Below are 20,636 nucleotides of genomic sequence, written 5' to 3' on the forward strand. Positions count from 1 at the left end.
CTTTGCTCTCTAGGATCATCCAAAGAGATTGTAGCTTGATCTCCTCCAGCACCATTTTCCTCTGTTTCCTCCTCTTGTTGTTCTTCTTCTCCAGATCCCTTTCCAGCTTCCAGGAGCGTTAATGGGGTTGCTTTTAAGACATTATTGTAGAAATCACGTGCTTGTTTCACAGTAATCAGCCTATACCTTTTACCTTCATACATCACCATCAGCCCCTCTGGAATCTCCCATCTGAACCTTATATCTCTTTGCTTGAGCTCTTGCACAAGAAATGTATAGTCCTTTCTTCCCCTTAAAATCCTTGGAGGAATTTCTTTTAAAACCAAGACTTCTTGTTCAGCAATCACAACCTTAGCATCATAGGCAGCTTGTATAACTTGATCTCTAATTTCTCTTTTTGCAAAATAAACCACCACATCTCTAGGCAACTTTCTCTGTCTGGCAATCCATGAATTCACCCGAAACACTTTATCCATAGCTGCTCTTATTTCAGATGCTGGCTGGTTCAATACCCCTTCGAGAGCCTCAGAGATCAGCTGCTTTAAATCTTCTTTAACATTCTCTTTTAAGCCTCTAATTCTGACAGCAAACTGCATCTGGTAATATTGGGCATGGCTTAACTCCCTTTCCAACTTGCCTCTTTCAATTTCATTCTCCCGTGCTTTTACTTCTAGTATAGCATTCCTTTGAACCAAATCATCCACTTTTTCATCTAAATCTTCCACACATTCCGCCACTTTATGCACTGAAGTCAAAATGTCTACCTTCATCACGCTGTACTTCTGTTCCATCCTCTCTTCCATTCTTTCCTCAAATTTCTCCAATTTCTCCTCCATCTGTGCAAATTTATCAGCAATTGATTGATTAATTGATTCCAAAAGTACCTGGGCATGTTTATCCAAGGCATCTCGCAAATCCTTCGATGTCAGCACTTCAGGAGGGTGCAATGCCTGTAGTGATGATTGTTGCACCGGCGAGGATCCTCCACTCCGAAGAGTTTTAGAGGGAGGTTTAGCCGCCATCTTTTAATCCTCAATTATGACGCACTTTCAATTAAAGTTTAAAAAGTCCAACAAGTTAGAGAGTACAGTAAAATAGTCCTCTTCACCTTTTCCTCTTGTACCGCTCTGCCTGCTCCTTTAAATCATAGTCCTTTCTTCAGGCAGGGCTGGTTCGCAGACGCCTGGCTCTGCTCCAGGAAGTTCGGAGCAGAGACGACGGCCAGCTGGGAGCAACCCAGGCTTCGGGGGAGTTCGATCCTTCAGCCGCCCAAGCTCGAAGCTCAGGCGGCCTCGGAGAACTCTACCCCTACCTGGGGCCTCACCCCCTCCTCTTCTCCCGAGGAGGGGGCTTCAATTTCGCCCGAACAGCTGATCGGCGCTGTTTCGGGCGAAAAAACAAACAGCTGAGCCGCGGGCAGCCAGGGGAGGCTGTCTTCAGCGCCGCGCCGCCAGCGGAAGCCAACCTGGCCGACGTACTTGTCCCAGTCCTCTGGGTGTCTGGGGTCAAATTCCTTTACTGAGCCGACTTGAGCCATGCTTGCTTCCTTCCACGATTCGGCGCCGCTGGCTGAAGATTCGCTGTGCGGCTGGCTGACGGCAATTCAAATTTCCCGCTCCGCGCGCTCCTTGCTTACACGCCTTTTCTCCGCTGTTCCGCCGCAATCCCACCTTCGTCGCCACTGTTGTGTCCGGATCGGCGGCAATAACAGGGAGACGGATTCAGGTTAAATTACTTTATTGATCTGCACATGGAGGAACTGGGGCTGGCAAGCCCCGGGTAGCTTTTATGCCCAGCAGCCGCTGGACACTGGCCAACCCCCTGGCTGGAATCTCCCGCCTTGCCTCAGGCATCCAGGGATTCCCGCCAGTAGGATTAACCAATCCAGGGCTGATTAGCTATGTACAGAACACTGGCTATTTTCTTTCAAACTAGGTAATGAAACATCTACAAGAAAACAATTAAGCTCAAACATCCCCAAGGACCCCAAGATTGTGAGCTACAAATATTCTTTTCCATTGCTATTGTTCAATATATATACAGTATGTGTATATTATTTTTCTGCTTATATAAACACTATATTGTTTCTTAAGTGTGGTGCCCAGAAATGAATGTATTACTCAGGGTATCATATTTCTATGAACTTCTTTGTGAACACCTTGCCTTTGCTTTGCTTTGCTCTGGAAACAAACATCTATAGAAATAACATCTGGCTATTGTAGTTCTGAGTAGTCAAAGAAAACTCATGCATTAGAAAAATAAATCTAGCGGGAATTAATCCCTATTTCAATTCTGATCCATTTGGCTCTGGAAGTATTCTACCCATTTTCATTTACATCATGAACCAAAGCATCAGAGATTACTCAGCTGAAGGTAATATTTGTACAGCATATTCAATTTTACTCTGAAAACAACTAGTGAATGTTTATGCTCTCTGAGATAAATGCAGATGACTGTCAGTCAAGATGGATTTTTACTGAGAATGGATTAGTTAATTCCACTGATCATTATCTAGTGAATATATTCATGCATATATATTTTTGGAAATAAAATCAGGTCCAGTTCCAAGCCAGGAATAAGACCCTGGAAATAAAATGGAGGTTGCTTAGGAAAGAAGGTTCTTGTTTATTGATGAGCAGAACTAGCAACAGCATGCAGTTCTGGGACAGCTAACAAAATGGAGTTGAGAGTGGTTGGGATTTTATACCTTCTTTGGGGCTTTGTGTTTGAGATGCCTGTTGTGAAATGTATTTTGACCTGTGCTTGAGTATTCCCTTTTGGTATTCTGATTATTGTTGCCTGAGTCCCGTTGTGGTTGGGAAGTCCTGTCCTGTCCTTGGAGCTGTGTGGGGGAATGTAAATTCTTAATCCCATCAGCTGTGGGGACTGATGGGATATTGCTTATGAATAGTGTGCCCCAGTCTTTCTGAATATCCATTCAAAATCTCCTAACAACTGGCCTTTTTGCTTAAGGTTTTTTCCCCTATAAGCAGGTAGACTGGGGCTGCTTTCTGCCTTTAAATTTTTTTCTCCATTTCTCCTTCAGGAAAAATATTCTATACTGCCTCTTTTAATATCCCCCCAAATATTTCATTCTCTGGTGGGTGTGTGGTGACTTTCCACAATATCTAACACTGCTATTGGGGATTCATAGATTTCTGTTGTGTTGTTTGGGAGTATAGCAAGAGATGCAGTATTTATAAGGTGAAACCCACTTCTTGTCTTCTGAATCCAAGCAATGTCCATAAATATCTTTATGCAAAAATACCACTTGCTGTCATTTAGCTGATCAAGGTTTGTTGAGAAGGCAATGTATCAGAATATCACAGTTTGCTTATTTTCCACAATTGGCATCCTTGGAACTATTTTCTATGTCAGGATTCCCAGTACCGTATTCCTTGTTGATTAGAAATTGTAGCTCAGGCAGGACGATGTCATCTGACCTCAGAATAGATGCCATGGTCTATAAGTTAGGTTTTCTTTTTTACTTGCTGATTGCCCTTCAGTCTGAGCTGCAAGTGTGAGGCTGTTAGCCCCAGTTGTGATGGTGAATAGAATGGCTAACACTGAGGGCACCATCCCTTTGTTCCACATTGTTGGGGATATTGATTTCGTGTCTTTTTGGCTCTAAACAGCAGCATTTAAAGAATGTTTGGCCTTGTTGCTGTTGTGCTGATATTAAGTAGAGGATAAAGCCCTTTCCACATGGTATGTTAGAAAGGGTGGCAGCAGCAGTTCTGGTGGTTTGTGACCTTTTCCCACCAAGCAGGTACTCACATAAGCACAAGCACAGTAGGGTAAAGGAAAGGCACTTCTACTGTTAGTTTTCTTGGCTGTGTAAAAGGAAAAAAAATCTCTAGATAATTCTCAAGCCTTAAACATTTCTGATGCCAGGGACAGGAGGAAAGTTTCCTGCTACTCTATATCCCTGAGTGCCGTATGCTTTTTATGCACCAAAGACTTGAACAAAAGCAACATAAATTCCCTCTGTTTATGAAGTTAGACATAGAGAAAAAGCTCATGAATAGCAGCTACCTGTTGGCTTCAATTTCAGGTAAAACTGACATTCCTACACTTCTCAACAATAACTACATCCAGAAGGTTGGAGATATCGTCTTTCTAATGCCAAGGCCTGAGATTTATTTATTTATTTATTTATTTATTTATTTATTTATTTATTTATTTATTTATTTATTTATTTATTTATTTATTTATTTATTTATATGATAACTTGAAGTGGTGATTATTTTTAATACTCTTTCCTCCTACTATTTTCTCTACAACAACTCTGTGAGATGGCTTGGGCAGAGACAGAGTGACTGGCCCAAAGTCACCCCAATGTTTTTCATGCTTATGGTGTGACTTGAACTCACACTGTCTTGACTTCTAGCTTGGTGCCTTAACCATTAGACCAAACTGGCTCTCTTCCTGCTGTTACTTTCTGAGATTCTTTCTCTTCTTCCCCCCAGCATTTTAATTTTCAATTAAAAGAAAAGGGCTGAGTATGAATGAGTCTCAAAGAACTAAATTGTTGTCAGATGCATTGCTTAAACCAGGGGTCCCCAACCCCCAGTCCGTGGGCCAGTACTGGGCTGCAGCATGCCAGCAACCGGTCCCCACAAACAAGGAAAGCCCCATCCACAGGATGCAGGAAGCACACAAAATCACACACTCTCTGGTCCATGGAAAAACCTCTCTCCACCTAACAGGTCCCTGGTGCCCAAAAGGTTGGGGACCTCTGGCTTAAACAATACATGTGCAGGAACTCAGAAAATGGTCATGAAGGATACCTGCTGTTTCCTGTGTACGCTTCACCCTCAACTAACACACATCCCAAGAGCCAGTTGATCAGATGGTTCTGAGATTACAGGAGTGTCTGCAGGTTATAATCATAAAATGGTGACTGAATGTTTTCACCGAAGCTCTGCCCATTTTTGATGTGTGTCATATTATCTTCACTTTTTTGACTACACTTTGTGGAACTCCTTTTCAGATCACTAAGTAGAGAAAAGTACTGCAGGCACTCCAGCATGTAACACTCCCCAGACATTTGTAATCAGTGGATTGCAATGAAACACTTCAAAGGTGAAACAAAATTACTGGTATTATTTCATTACTGGCATCTCATGGTGCCTTCCAGGCAACCAGCACCTTTTAAGTTAGGAGATCTCTTTTGCAAGTGGCAGCATTCACCACCCCTTGTACATAAGCTCTTCCAGTAGTGGGATTCAGCCAGTTCTCACCACTTCGGCAGAACCGGGAGCTAATTTTTTGTTGCCCAGGCCCAGAATGGACTTCTGGAAGCGGCATCCACACAGAGAACCAGTTGTTCACATATTTGAATTCCACCACTGCATGATTCCTTACTCTTTTCTTAATTTAGGGAGAGAGAAATACTGGATTTTATTCTGGTTTCTGATAATTTAACAATCTGTGGCTTTCTAATCCAAAGTTAAACTTCTCAGATGCTGGAATGCAACTTGTATCACTCTTCCACACTGCCCATACTAGGTGGACCTTAACATAGAAATCCACATGTTGCTCACTCTTGCTTTGAATCTTTATTATTTCAAAAATGAACATGAATTTTGACTGTGCTTCTATAGTGACCATATTCATTTCATGAATAAACATTTCTCCTATTTGTTTTATTATTCATTTATACAATGCCCTTAATATGCAAAACACTTTATTTTTATTGTCTTTGGAATAATCTCATAAAGTAGATAAACATTTTCCCCATTTTACAGATGAGAGAGAATGATTTGGGATAAAGTGAGATGTACACCCAATTTTTCTATGCCTTCAGGGCTTTTGCATTAAATCAAATCCAGTGGGAATTGAAGATGAAAATCCTGAAGTAACAAGTTCAGATGAGGACTTCTGCCCTACAGGAGTGAGAAAATAACGGGACGGGGGCGGGGGGGCGGGGGGCGGGGGGGCTATTAAACCACTCAGTAAAAAATCAGGAAGAACATTGACTCATAAAGTTCATGGCCTCTCTTGTTTATATACAAATGCTCAGATTATGGAAAATGAAAAAGATTATTAGTACAAGAAAGTGAATGCAATTTAAAGGTATAATTGCAATCCGGGAAAATGACTTCTATGCCTGGACTACAGCAAATGAAAGGTGCAATTTGTTGAAAAGGAATTTCAAATACTGGGAATTCTGAGTTTCCAATGAGAAGCAAAAGCTGGGAGGGTACTGTCTCCGGAGAAAGAGGCCACTTGGTGGAAATTAGAGGAAAGGGTGGGGCAATAGCACAGAAAGGGAGCAAGCAAAGGATGGTGAAATGAAGGGAATGAGTGCTCTGCCAGAAGGGAACCACAATGTCTTTATGCATGACAAAGACCACAGGTGACCATTAGCAAATTGTGGTAGAAAGGAAAAACACAGCTATCATATATACTGTATTAGTGGCCTTGATGGTGGTTGATTGTCTTAATACCTCCAATGTCAATTTCTATTCCTTGAATTTGTTACTTCATCTGCCATAGGATATCTGTCAACCATCCCATTTGGTACATCCAAAAAAGAAACTCCTGGAATGTAGTAACTACCAAGAGTAAAATTTTATTGAAAGATAGAATAGAATAGAATAGAATAGAATAGAATAGAATAGAATAGAATAGAATAGAATAGAATAGAATAGAATAGAATAGAATAGAATAGAATAGAATAGAATAGAATAGAATAGAATAGAATAGAATAGAATAGAGCTGGAAGGGACCTTGAGGGTCTTCTAGTCCAGCACTCTGCTCAAGCAGGATAACCTATACTATCTCAGACAAATGACTGTACAGTCTCTTCTTAAAAACCTCCAGTGATGGAGCACCCACGATTTCTGGAGGCAAGCTGTTCCACTGGTTGATTGTCCTCACTATCAGGAAGTTTCTCCTTAATTCCAGGTTGCTTCTCTCTTTGATCAGCTTCCAACCATTGTTTCTTGTCCTTCCCTCTGGTGCTCTGGTGAACAACCTGACCCCCTCTTCTTTGTGGCAGCCTCTCAGATACTGGAATACTGCTATCACGTCTCCCCTATTTCTTCTTTTTTTAAGACTGGCGTCCATTCAGGCACAGCAGAAGCAAAGTCAGCTCTGATGTTTTCCTGCCAAAACCCACAATAGGTAAAACCCCTTTTTTATCCCTGGGCCACCCACAGTTCATTGTCCACCAATTACACTCAGTACTTTTGTTTTGGGAAACCAGTCTGCACTGGCTGGTAGTTATGAGCACTTGGCCTTGGTGGTTATCTGCTTTCCAGGTTCTCATACATTCCTTAGCCCTCCCCCCATCCCTAGGAATTTACCAACCCCCCTCCAGTTTCTTTTTGGCAAACTGTGAGCTAGAAGTTGATGCAGGCAATGATGAAAGCAAGTCAGCTTTGACATGCTGACTGTCCAGAAGAATGATAGCCCTAGAAAATAATCACAAAGGTACACACTCCATTGGACATTATTTGTCTCTCTCCTCACTGGGGCCAACCTGGATGTTCACCATGAAATCTGAACACTAACCTAGCCAACTTCACATCTGTTGCAGCCACCCATTCTGCATTGGCTAAGGGATAGGCCCTCCATAACACAAATATTACAGGTTCTACCCAAAGAACCAGGAGTCTAGAATCTGTTTGATTTCATAGTGCTCCTCTCCTTTGACTAGGATGGGAAAGGGAAGCTTCTCTGTAGCAGGTCTTAATTCCAAGCTAAGGAAAGGCTTCAACAGACTGCAGTGATACACTTGCTTGAGGCTTTTTGGCAGCTGTAGCTCTACAGTATGATCCAGATAATCTCTACTTTGGGACCAGCTTCTTCTTCTTCTTCTTCTTTTTTAAAACAATCTTTTATTATTTTTTTATAATCACAAATCCCTAATATTTTATAGGCAACATGTTGTCTGGGTTCCAATATTTAGCTTACTAATACATGTGTTTGGAACGTGGCTCAAGATCCAAAACAAAACAAACTCACTTGGAATTCCAGCAACAAAGTTTTATTTCAAAAGAAGCATTTGCAAAGGCTTGGTGGACTGAAACACACACAGGAGTTCAGCCACACCTTAAAGAGCTGTTTGACACATTTTTATATCCTATCCCCGATGAAGATTCCCCCCTCCCCTATTGCACTCAATGCCCCTTCCCTAGTCATCTGATAAACTATCCGGACCACCTAAAACCACTGTCCTTCCCATGTTCCAGGAAGCCCCTTTGTCCATATCCTATCTTTCACCATCTAATTTTCTGTTACCACAGTCCGTCTCCTATAGTTGTTTTGATATTTCCTCTTACAATTTGTAACTTCTGCTTTTCACATTTGTACTTGTCAATACTTAGATAAAATATTATTTCTGATCTTCAGTTGGCTTCTGCTTCAACCTTTAGACTCATTAGAAATTTCTGAATAATACTTTTATTCCTTTCACATGTTAAACTCCTTTTTCTCTACCTTGTTTTCTAGCCATTGATAAAATATATCCCATGTTCTGAAGTATTCTGAATCTTCTTTCTCTTTCATTTTCAATATAAGTCTGTCCATTTCTGCACAGTCAAAAGTTTTCTTCATTATCTCTTCCTTCGCTGGTAATTCTTCATCTTTCCAATGTTGACCAAATGCAATTCTTGCTGCAGTTAGTACATGTAACATTAAATATACACATTCTTTCTCACAATTTCCTACAATTATACCTAACAAAAATAATTCTGGCTTAAAATCTACATTTTTAAAAATCATTTTCACTAACCACATATGTATTCTTGACCAAAATCTTTTGGCTTTAGGGCATGTCCACCAAATATGATAATATGTGCCTGGTTTTTGTCTAAATTTCCAACAATTGCCAGACATATTTTTAAACATTTTTGCTAACCTCACATGTGGTAAGTGCCATCTATAAAACATTTTTATAGGTTTTCTTTGTAAGCCACTGCCTTTGCTATTTTAGAGTTTATTTCCCAAAGACTTTGCCAGTTTTCTAACTCTATGCTATGCCCAAAGTGTTTTTCCCATGTTATCATTGTTTCTTTGACTTGTTCCTCTTCCATCTTTAAACTTAACATATACAGTTTCTTAATCAATTTTTCATCTGATGTCAATAGTATCTAGTCAAATTCTGTCTGTTCTTTATAAAATCCAGATGTTTTACCATCTTTTTCATATCTCGTTTGAATTTGCAGATGTGGCCACCATGATAGATCAATGCCCTGTTCTTCCAGTTCTTGTCTAGATTTTAGTTTCCCTTCAATATTCAAAATGTCTTTATAAGTCACAATTTGCTCATAGTTAATTAAGTTTGGGTGAACAAACCCTTCCATTGCTGAAAGCCATCCAGGTATTTTCATATAAATTTTCGCTTTTACCTTTCCCCATTCTAGAAGTGCATTTCTTATATAGTGGTTTTGAAAGCATCTATGTATTTTATTCTTCCCATACCATAGGAAGGCATGCCCAAAGTTGTAGGTCATGCCCTTCTAGGTATAATAATCTTTTATGCCTAAGGGTTATCCATTCTTTTAACCATGTTAATACAGATGCTTGATAGTATAAAGCCCAATCTGGCAGCCCAAATCCTCCATTTTCTTTTGCTTCTTGTAGCATTTTCAGTCTAATTCTACCTTTTTTCCTTGCCAAATAAATGTCAAGATCAATGTATTTAGTTCATCAAAGAATCTCACCCCAGTTTTATAGGTATTGTTTGAAATAAAAAGAGTAATTTTGGTAAAATATTCATTTTCACCATTGGTATTCTCCCTAACATTGGAAGTTATAGATTTTTCCATTTTTCCAAGTCTACTTTTAATTGTTTTAATAATTATGCATAGTTGTCTTCTTTTATTGTTGTACATCTTGCTGTTAAGTGTATCGTCAAGTATTTAATTTTTTAACTATTTGAAGATCTGTTTTTTCTGACAGTTGATTTTTTTGTTTATCTGTAAGGTTTTTGGTTATTATTTTGGTCTTTTCTCTATTTATTTTCAGTTCCTGCCACTTCTCCAAATTTTTCTATATTTTTCAAAAGCTGGAGGCTTGTCTCAAGCAGCTCTTCTAATATAAAAACCAAGTCATCCGCGAATGCTTGTGGTTTGTATTTTTCATCTTTTATCTCCATTCTTTTGATTTCTGAATCTTGCCTAATATTTCTATTCAATACTTCCAGTGTTAATATAAATAATAATGGGGATAGTGGACATCCTTGTCTTGTGCCTTTTTTAATATTAAAATTTTCTGTAAAATCTCTGTTTATAATTACTTTAGCTATTTGTCTATGATTCATTGTTTTAATTATATTTATAAAGTTTTCTCCAAAGTCCATTTTTGTTAGTTGTTGAATCATAAATTGCCAATTTATGTTATCAAAAGCCTTCTGTGCATCTAGGAATATTAGCACCATCTGCTTCCCTGGGTGCATTTCATAATATTCCAAAGTATCTAAAATCATTCTTAAATTATTTTGTCTCTTAGGTAAAAGCCCATTTTTGGTCTGTATGTATAAATTCAATCAAAAATCTCTTCAATCTTTCTGCTATTATTGAGGGAAAAATTTATAGTCCACGTTTAATAGGGATATTGGTCTATTATTCTTTATCTGTGTCAAATCTGAGTCTTTTTGGGTATTAAAGTAATGTTAGCTTCTGTCCAAGAGTACCTGATTACACAGTTCTTTCATTAATGGGCTTAATGTATCTTGTAGGCATTTATAAAACTCTGTGGGTAACCTGGGGACTTATCATTTTTTTGCCTTTTAATGGCCTCCGTTACCTCCATCATTGATATTTGGCATGTTTTTCATTTGGCATGTTTTGGATGTTTTCTGAAATTTTTGGCAAATCAGTATTGTTTTATTTTTTTCTTGAGAAGTTTCTTCAGTGTTATAAAGTGTCTCATAAATGTCTTTGATTTTTTTTTATTTTGTCATTTTGGAGTTGTAAATCACCTTTTGAATCTTGCAATTTGTTTATTAATTTTTTCTCTCTGTCTTTTTTTCAGTTTAACCACCTACCTGGTTTATTAGCATTTTCAAAGAAGTTTTGTTTTGCCCTTTTAATTTGTTGGGCCATTTTTTCAGCCTCTGCTAAGTTTAATTTATGTTTTATTATTTCTGTTTACTTTTTAAGAGTTTTCTTTTGTGGATCTCTTTGTAGTTCTTGTAGTGTATGCTGGCATTGCATACACGTGTGACAGCTGATTAAGGAGGCATGGAGCTGGACAGCTCCGTGCAGGAACAGCATTCGGCAGGAAAGCCAGATTTAAAGGGATTGGCTGCCCAGCTGGCAGGAAGCCTGAGTTTAAACCTATTGGCCAGGCTTTCACCTGGTCAGGTATAAAAATAGGCAGGTAACCTTTGTTCCCCAGTTCGGACCATGCTTCCCTCCTAATAAAAGCTCTTGCACACCAGATGTCTGTGTCTCATCGATTCGTGAACCGACATAACAATTGGCAACGAAGGTGGGATCCTGCTTTGAGGGGCTGTAGGACACCCCACAGGGGGTAGCATCCACCGGGACCCGTCTGAAGTCGGAGCAGGAACGTCGGATCAGACGCAATGGCTCAGGTCAGTCAGACTCCCATTTTCAATAGCGCCCATCCAGAGGAATGGGAAGCCTTCGTGGGGCAGCTGGAATTTTATTTAAAGGTGAACTGCATGAAAGTTGCTGCCCTGCTCAGTACATGCGGAAAGGACATTTACAAACTGGCGGTGGGTCTGTGTTCACCCACGGCCATTGGCGAGGTGACGTATGGTGATCTCATCAACAAGCTGAATTAGCACTTCAACCCGCACATGTCTGAACTGGCGTGGCGGTACCAGTTTGTAAAGAGAGACCAGCTGCCAGGTGAATCAGTATCAGCATTCATGGCCGCAGTCCGGCAGGCGGCTCGCCTTTGTAATTTCGAGAACTTAGAAAAGAAGCGGTGAGACCAAATCGTCTTTGGTCTCAGGGACCGAAAATCGAGGCAGAAGTTGTTTGCCAAACCAGGACTGGCCCTCAAGCAAGTACAGGAGGAGGTACTGGCTTGGGAGTTAGCGGAGAAACCAGAGCCGAGCGAATCCAGCCGTAGCAGCCAGGAAAGCACTGTTCATCAGACGCACGGAGCTGGGGGAAGCAGCAAGGACAGATTAGCGGCAGAGGTGGACATGCTACATCACAGAGCAACACATCTGTTGGGGCAGCGTGATAGCCCGAGGGGTCAACAGCCAACAACCACAGCCAACAGCCAGGACAAGAAATGCTCTGGATGCAAGTGCTACACGGCTAAACAGAAATGCACCAGGTACGGGGGAAGCCATCACCGATCCACCTACAAATTCAGAATAGCCAAATGCTGAGCGTGTGGCAAGACGGGACACATCGCGTCCGTTTGCCGGAGCCGGAGCCGAGACACTCTGCACGAGGTGGATGCTGAAGTTCACTTGCCGTCAGGTACCGGGGCTCTGAAATGTATCGCGTCTATCAGCTACACCGAAAGCAGATGGGCAGTTTGTAACATGGGGGCTTGCCAATCACTCACCCCCAAAATCAGGCTAGATGTGCAGCTCGAAGGGGTTCCCTGTAAAATGGAGCTGGACTCTGGCTCCGCCATCTCTGTCATTTCGCACGAGACCTATAAGTTAATCTGCAACAGGAGCGGCCATCGGGTTCCCTTGAGACCATCTAGCATCACCCTTACCGATTTTCAGAATACCCCAATACAAGTCCGGGGGGAGGCTACTTTCTCTGTGCGGTAGGGGCCCTTGGACATCCTAGTGGTCAAGGGACAGAGGACTAGCCTGTTAGGGTTAGACTGGTTCCAAGCGCTGGGAATTCGCATTATCGGAATTCACCAGACCCAGATGCTCAGCATTGAATCCGTGTGCAAGGCATTTGCAGACGTGTTCGATGAGATGCTGGGAAAATACACAGGACCACCAATTGCGTTCAAATTGAACCCCAACATACAACCCATCAGAGTCAAGCCCCGGAGGGTACTGTTCACATTAAAACACAAAATTGAGCGGGAACTTGACAAGCTAGTCATGCAGGGGGTGTTGCACCCGGTCGAGGGAGCTGAGTGGGAAACCCCAATCGTTACCCCACTCAAGGCAAACAGTGACATAAGAATCTGCGCTGATTATAAATGCACAGTCAATAAAGCATTAAACCCACATGCATACCCAATGCCCACAGTCAGCAGCATCCTTGCATTACTCCAGGGAGGTGTGATCTTTGCCAAACTGGATCTCGCTCAGGCTTATTTGCAACTCCTGGTCAACCCAGAGACTGCCGCTGCACAAACAATAGTCACCCACAAGGGGGTGTTCCGGGTAGACTGGTTGCAGTTCGGAGTTAGCGTAGCTCCAGGCATCTTCCAGGAGGTAATGGAGCGAATGCTAAAGGGTATACCAGGAGTCTGCTGTTCTGTACCAGCCTGCTACTGGCCCTGCAGAAAAGGCAGGGACAACCCCTTTACAAACGGCAAGAGGCTGGAATAAAGCCTGCCAAATTTATTAACATAAAACAGACACCAACCATGAAACAGGAGCTATGAAACAGGAACTATTCAAGCGGTTGCCTTCAGCAAACCAGCCCTCCCACGCATTCCCCCTTAAATACAGTTCAGGGCGTGGCTTCTCTCTGCCTCCTTCCGAGGAGCCCCATTGCCTTCCTCTGTTTACTCCTGATTGACTGCCTCCTGCGTCGGGCGTCCTTGAACAGGGCCAGCTGTGGGTACTCTTCATCCACGCTGTCAGGCTCACACAGCTGGGTCTGCGTCGTGACCAGATGAGAGGGGCCTGGCTGGGGGCTCTCATCAAGCTCTTCAACACCCCCCTCCTCCTCCTCCTCTGAGTCATCTGACCCAACTGCCGAACCTACAGGCTGACCCTGAATCACAACATCTGCCTATACTTTGACGATGTTCTCATCACAGGGGACACAGAGGAGATTTTGGCAGAACGACTGCAGGCTGTTTTGGGAAGATTTCATGCTGCTGGCCTTAAGCTAAAAAGGGATAAGTGCAGCATTGGGGTGCCAGAAATGGAATTTTTGGGGTTTAGAATTGATGCTCAGGGGGTTCATCCTGCAGCATCCAAGGTGCAAGCAATCAAAGAGGCTCCCACACCCAAAAATAAGGCTGAGCTGCAAGCTTTCCTGGGGTTACTTAATTTTTATCACACTTTTTTTTACCCCACAAGGCATCTATTGCTGAACCCTTGCACAGATTATTGGACAAGCACTCCACATGGAACTGGACCAAGACACATGACACCAGTTTCCAGTCTCTAAAAAATCTTTTGGCAAGCAATGCCACAATTACCCATTTTATAGAAAACAAACCAATTTGTATTGCTTGTGATGCATCCCCTTATGGAGTGGGGGCTGTGTTGAGCCACCTAGAGGATGATGGCAGACAAGTCCCTATTGCATATTACTCCAGGACATTGTCAGCGGCTGAGCGGAACTATGCACAAATAGATAAGGAAGCCCTGGCAATAGTTGCTGGAGTAAAGAAATTCCATGACTATTTGTATGGTAGGGATTTCACTATTTTTACAGATCATAAACCCTTACTTGATCTGTTTACCACAGACAAGCAGACCCCACAGATCATGTCACCCAGAATGCTCCAGTGGTCCATTTTCCTTTCGGCTTACTCATGTAAATTAGTGCACAAGCCGGGCAAGGAAATGGGCCATGCTGATGGCCTAAGCAGACTTCCTTTAAACAATGCTGAACCAGATCCAGCACCTGCAGCCCAAATATTGGCCATTCAAGATCTGCCAGAATGTCCTCTCAGTGCCAGGGACATTGCAGGTGAAAAACCAAAAAACAAGATTTTGAGTAGGGTCCAGACATGGGTGCACACAGGGTGGCAAGACAAATCCCCTGGGCCTGAATTCATGGCATTCTTCACCAGGAGGCACGAGTTATCCTCACACAAGGGCTGCCTATTGGGGGGATGCCGGGTCATCATACCACAAACATTGAGAGACAGGGTCATTCACTCACTACATGAGGGTCACCCAGGGGTGGTACGGATGAAGGCGTTGGCAAGAAGTTATCTGTGGTGGCCCGGCCTTGACAAGGACATTGAGGAACAGGTAGCTGGTTGCTACACCTGCCAACGATCTCGGCCACCACAGCCACACTCCCCAGTCCACAAGTGGGAGGAAACACACACACCCTGCTCCCAAATACACATTGATTATGCAGGCCCCTTGCACAGCCAGTCATTCTTGGTAGTGGTGGACAGCCACTCCAAATGGTTGGAGGTGGTACCTGTGAGTAGCATGACCACAACAGGGACTGTCCAAGTGCTCATGGGACTCTTTGCCACTCATGGCCTTCCTGATGTATTGGTCTCTGATAACGGTCCACAATTTACCTCCTCGGAATTCCAGGCATTTCTGAAGACCAATGGGATTAGACACGTCACCTCTGCTCCCTTCCATCCTTCGACTAATGGCTTGGCTGAACACATGGTGTGCACCACAAAGGACGCATTGAAGCGCATCATCCAAGGGGACTGGAAACAACGCTTGGCCAAGTTTTACTGCACCAACACACCACTCCCTGCACCGCTACCGGAAAGAGCCCAGCTGAACTTCATCGGGGAAGGCGTCTCATAACTACTCTTGACAGACTACACCCAGAGAGAGTGGCAGAAGACGTGGAACATCCAAAAGCCCCTAGGGAATTTTCAAAAGGGGACTCCATTTGGGCAAGGAACTACAGTTCTGGGGAAGCATGGGTGCAGGGGGAAGTGGTTGAGAAAACAGGCCCGCTGTCATACATCGTAAGGGTGGAGGGGGGCCTCCAATGGAGGAGACATGTTGACCAGCTCAGGCGTTGAGCACCTGAAATAGTGCCAGCCAGCAACAATCAGGAGGCCCTACCCAGACCTGAACCTACTCAGAAGGACCAAAGAGACACAGTAAACAGAGAAGCATTTCCCAATCCATGGGTTTTGGAACAAGTCAGACCCCACCAACATCAGGACCAGAGTAACAGGGCTACAATATCTGGTACAAGCCCAGGGAGTCCCCATAACTCCAAGTCCAAGGAGGACAGGTGCATCCCCACACCTGAAACATCACCACCTGCACCTGGGGCACACCACAACTCCAGGTCAAACAACTCAAAAGGCAACACCAGGCCTGAAGGGGGGAACCCCTGAGACATTCTGGCCGATCCCACAGGCCTCCTGCTTACTTCTCAGAGTATGTGCGAACATGAGGGGCAGCAGGGAAAGCCTGTGTGGGAATTAAGTGTATATAGTTATGTTGTGAGGGGGAAAGGTTGGAAATTTGAAAAGGGTATTGTCCTTGCTTATGGGGGAAGGGGTGTAGTGTATGCTGGCATTGCATACACGTGTGACAGCTGATTAAGGAGGCGCGGAGCTGGACAACTCCGTGCAGGAACAGCGTTCGGCGGGAAAGCCGGATTTAAAGGGATTGGGTGCCCAGCTGGCGGGAAACCTGAGTTTAAATCTATTGGCCAGGCATTCACCTGGTCAGGTATAAAAATAGGCAGGTAACCTTTGTTCCCCAGTTCGGACCACGCTTCCCTCCTAATAAAAGCTCTTGCACACCTGACGTCTGTGTCTCATCGATCCGCAAACCGACATAACAGTTCTGATTCCAATTTTATAAATTCCTCCTTTAACTTCGTTCATTGTTGCTTTTTTTTCTTTATTATTTTTTGCCATGTAAGTTATAGCCAGACCTCTAAAGTATGCTTTAGCTGTATCCCACACATGTTGAAGTGATGTCTCTTCTTTTTTGTTTATTTTAAAGAAAAATTCCATTTCCTTTGTTGCTATTTTTATAAATTCTTTCTCTTTCAGTAAAGATTGATTCAGAGACCATCTTAGTTTTTTCTTAGCTGCTCTCCAAGTCATCTTTATCAGATTATGGTCTGCCCATATATTGGTTTCTATCTCAATCTCTTGTATAATCATGCTTAATTCAGGGGATATCCATACCATATCAGTTCTAGACCATGATTTGTACCTGTTTGAGTAGAATGTGTATTGCAATTTTTTGGGGTACTTTTCTCTCCATATATTCTGTATACAGATTTCTTCTGCCATTTTAAAGAAAGTCTTAGGTAGTGTATACCTTTCTTTTTTCCTTATTTTGCTACTTCTGTAGTCCAGCTTCCCGTCTACAATTGCATTAATGTCTCCCATTAAGCAAATATTTTGATATTCCAATTCCACTATTTTCTTACGTAATTTTTGATAAAATTCTTGTTTGTTGTTAGGTGCATATATTGCTATATGCAATATATACCATCAGTATCTGTTTTTGATTTATCATTATTTCCACCATTAATATTCTTCCCTCTTCATCTACATAGATTTGTTTGGGATACATTGTCTCTTTAATATATAAAGCTATTCCTCTTTTCTTTTGTTGTGCTAGTGTGAAGTGGAGTTTCCCAATTTTCAGTTGTTCCAACAGTTTATAGTGTTGTCTTTTAATACCGGGTATGTGTTTCTTGGAGACAAACTATATTCATTCTTTATTTTTTGTAGTCATGTAATTTTTTTCCTTTTTGTGGGAGAGTTCAGTCTGTTTATATTCATTAAAAGAATCCCATTTTCCTTCTCCATCTCCTTCAGTTATATTTAGATTTTTTCCCCCAAGAACAGGTTTTAAAATTGTAGAGGAAGGAAAATAATCTCACCCATATTCAAACATGTTGTTCGTGCTTGTTAAATGCTGCTTTTTTCTTTGGAGGTCAGCAGCTTCTGACTGGCTGTACCCATGCAGTTGACTCTCTGGGGTGACTTCAGGTCCTTTCTGGGCCCCCAGCAGGAAGAAATCAGGTGCGGGACACAGAGCCCTGCTTCCCTATGTCTTCCCTATTGAATTGTGACATGGAAGAGAGGGCATCTGTAAGGAAGTTTTTCCCTCCAGTAGACATTGGAGAGTGAAATTGAACCAGTTAAAATATTGAGTCCATCAGACTTGCTTAGGGGAGAGTTTCAGTGCTACTAGGTTCTTGTGGTCTATCCAGACCCAGTTCGAAAGCACGTAAAAATGCAAGTAGAAAAATAGGGACCACTACAGTGGGAAGGTAACAGCGTTCCGTGCGTCTTTGGCGTCTAGTCATGCCGGCCGCATGACCACGGAGACGTCCTCGGACAAGCGCTGGCTCTTCAGCTTTGAAATGGAGATGACCACCGGCCCCTAGAGTCGGAAGCGACTAGCACGCATGTGCAGGGGAACCTTTACCTTTACCTTTTTACCCTCCAAGAACTGTCTCCACATCATGAGAGCCTGCATAAGCCTCTTTTCCCCAGATAGCTCAGTGCCTTTCAGCATCAGACAGCTTGCAGAATGTATAGGTGCAAGGTTGCAATTCCCCTTTGGCATTGTTTTGGAATAGGACTGCTCCTATTGCTACATCACTGGCATCAGCCTGTATTAAAAATGGCTTCTCCAGGTCAGGGTACTTTACTCAGAACAGGTAGCAGCCTAGGGAGCAATTGAATGTGGTTTCCCACTCATTGCCCTCTTTAATCTTCTTTCGACAGTATGCATCCCTCAAGTCCAGTTTAGTGAAGATTTTTCCTCTTGCCAAATAACTCAGCATGTCCCTCATTGGAGAGAGGGAGTACATGTTTTCCACACATATGCAGTTTAGTCCTCTGTAATCCATGCATAGTCTAAGAAATCCGTCCTTCTTTCCCTTGAATAGCACCAGGGCCACCATCCTTGATTTCGCTGGCTGGATGAACCCTCTCACCAAGTTCTTGTCAATAAACACTCAGAGCTCATCCATCTCTCTAGAGGTCATGGAGTACATTTTTGGCTTGGCTAATTTGGCTTCTGACACAATCTCTATCGCACAGTTGGTGGGTCAGTGAGGTGGGACCATGTCTGATCCCTTCTTGCTGAAAACCCTTGCTAGGTTGTGATACTCTGCTGGAATCAGAGGCTCTAACCCATTGCCTCCTTTTAGTATATTTGCAGTTTCCAATTTCACTTTCCTAACCCCAGGCACGTGACCAGCTCTCTGCACTCTCCCTAGCTCTTACTGATTAGCAACTTTTCTCTGCATCTGCCACCTCTCTTTTTCCCAGCTCACAGAGGGGTTCCACTTTTTCCACCATGCCAATCTCAGGATGATGGGTTCAGTCATCCTGGGACCACAATGAAGCTAATAATTTCTATGTGGGCCCCTGCTTTGAGTTTTACTCCCTGTTATCAACCCATCCAGTTGGGAAAATGCCATGGGTCACCTTAGTTTCCTCAGCCTCAGCCCCAGTGCCTCCACAACCTGGGGGCTGTGTCAATTCCATAGTTGCTTGTACCTGTTTTTGCTTGCAGCTTTGCCAAACAGTGACAGGAGGAAGGTGGTGACTTCCTAAGGGTAGAAGGAGGCTATGGAATGTAAATGAAACATCTGTTGCTGGGGAGATGTTATCTAACAAGGCCAAGTGATTAAAAATGATTTGACTGAAGCAGACAACTTTTCCCAAAGCAAAACAACTGAACTCAATTGGTGAACTGTGAAGTGTGGGTGGCCTGAAGGGGCCACAGGAAAAATCCCAGAACTGACTGCTTATGCCATGCCTAGATAGATTTTTCAATAAAGCTACACTCTTGGTTAATCTAAATAGGTGGGAGCTTCTTTGGTTGAATGTGCCAAATGGGACAGTTGACAGGCTGACTATGCACCCCAAGTCCAGCAATGCTGTGATGGTTCACCTCACCCCAAAGGAGGCCACCACAATCCCAACCCTGGCTGTCATAAGGGTGATGGTGCTACTTACCATCAGGATGTCGTCCCCTTTGCTATTGCTCTTGTGGAAGGCTGGAGCCACTCAGGTGATTGTTGGAGTTCTTCTTTCTCAGTGGATGGGGAGAGAACTCGATAACCTGAAGCCCTATGCTTCTCCTTTGCCTTCATGGGGCGCCTCTTCCTTTTGGCTGACTGGCAGGTGGAAAGGCAGACACTGGCCATGGGGCAAGACACTTAACTGCTTAATGGCCTCCTTCTCACACTGGAAATAGGCTCCCCAGTTCTAGTGAGGCTTGCCTCCTCTGGCCTGGAATGTACCTCCTTTGCTCCCCTTGGGATATGGCCATCTTTCAGGCATTCTGTGGAGTCGACTCTCCTGTGCGGTGTGCTCTCAGAACTCCATCAGATTGATCTTTACCTCACTGGCTGCTAGGAACCATGCCTGTAGGTTTCACAACTCCAGGCTATTGTCTAATGAAACATTATAGCTGAGATGCACATCAGCTTTCAGAAAATAAAAGTCATGGTCTTTACATGAAGGCCTACAGACCATCATTGGTCCATTAAAGGAATAGAGATTTCACAGATTCAAAACTTCAGCTAATGGAGAATTATTTTCCATTGTGCTGGTCCCATAAGAAGCATGCTAAGTTCCTAGCCCAAAATGACAACATTGTGTAGCTATAGTCTAGAACTTTTCTCTCTTTTTCTAGATGCCCATTTTCTTGTAGCAGCTTAAAGCTTTTAAGGGATTTCTGTAGCACAAAATTTTATGGAGCTCCTCTTGAAGCCATTCTTGGCAACCACAATAATCTGGTCAAAGTGCTGCATTGGAATTAATTTGGTTGGAATTAATGCAAACATATTTCTTAAGGGCCATCTTTCCCAACATGGTTGCACACCCAG

This window comes from Vipera berus (genome assembly GCF_964194415.1).
Source record: "Vipera berus genome assembly, chromosome: 5".
NCBI lineage: Eukaryota > Metazoa > Chordata > Lepidosauria > Squamata > Viperidae > Vipera > Vipera berus.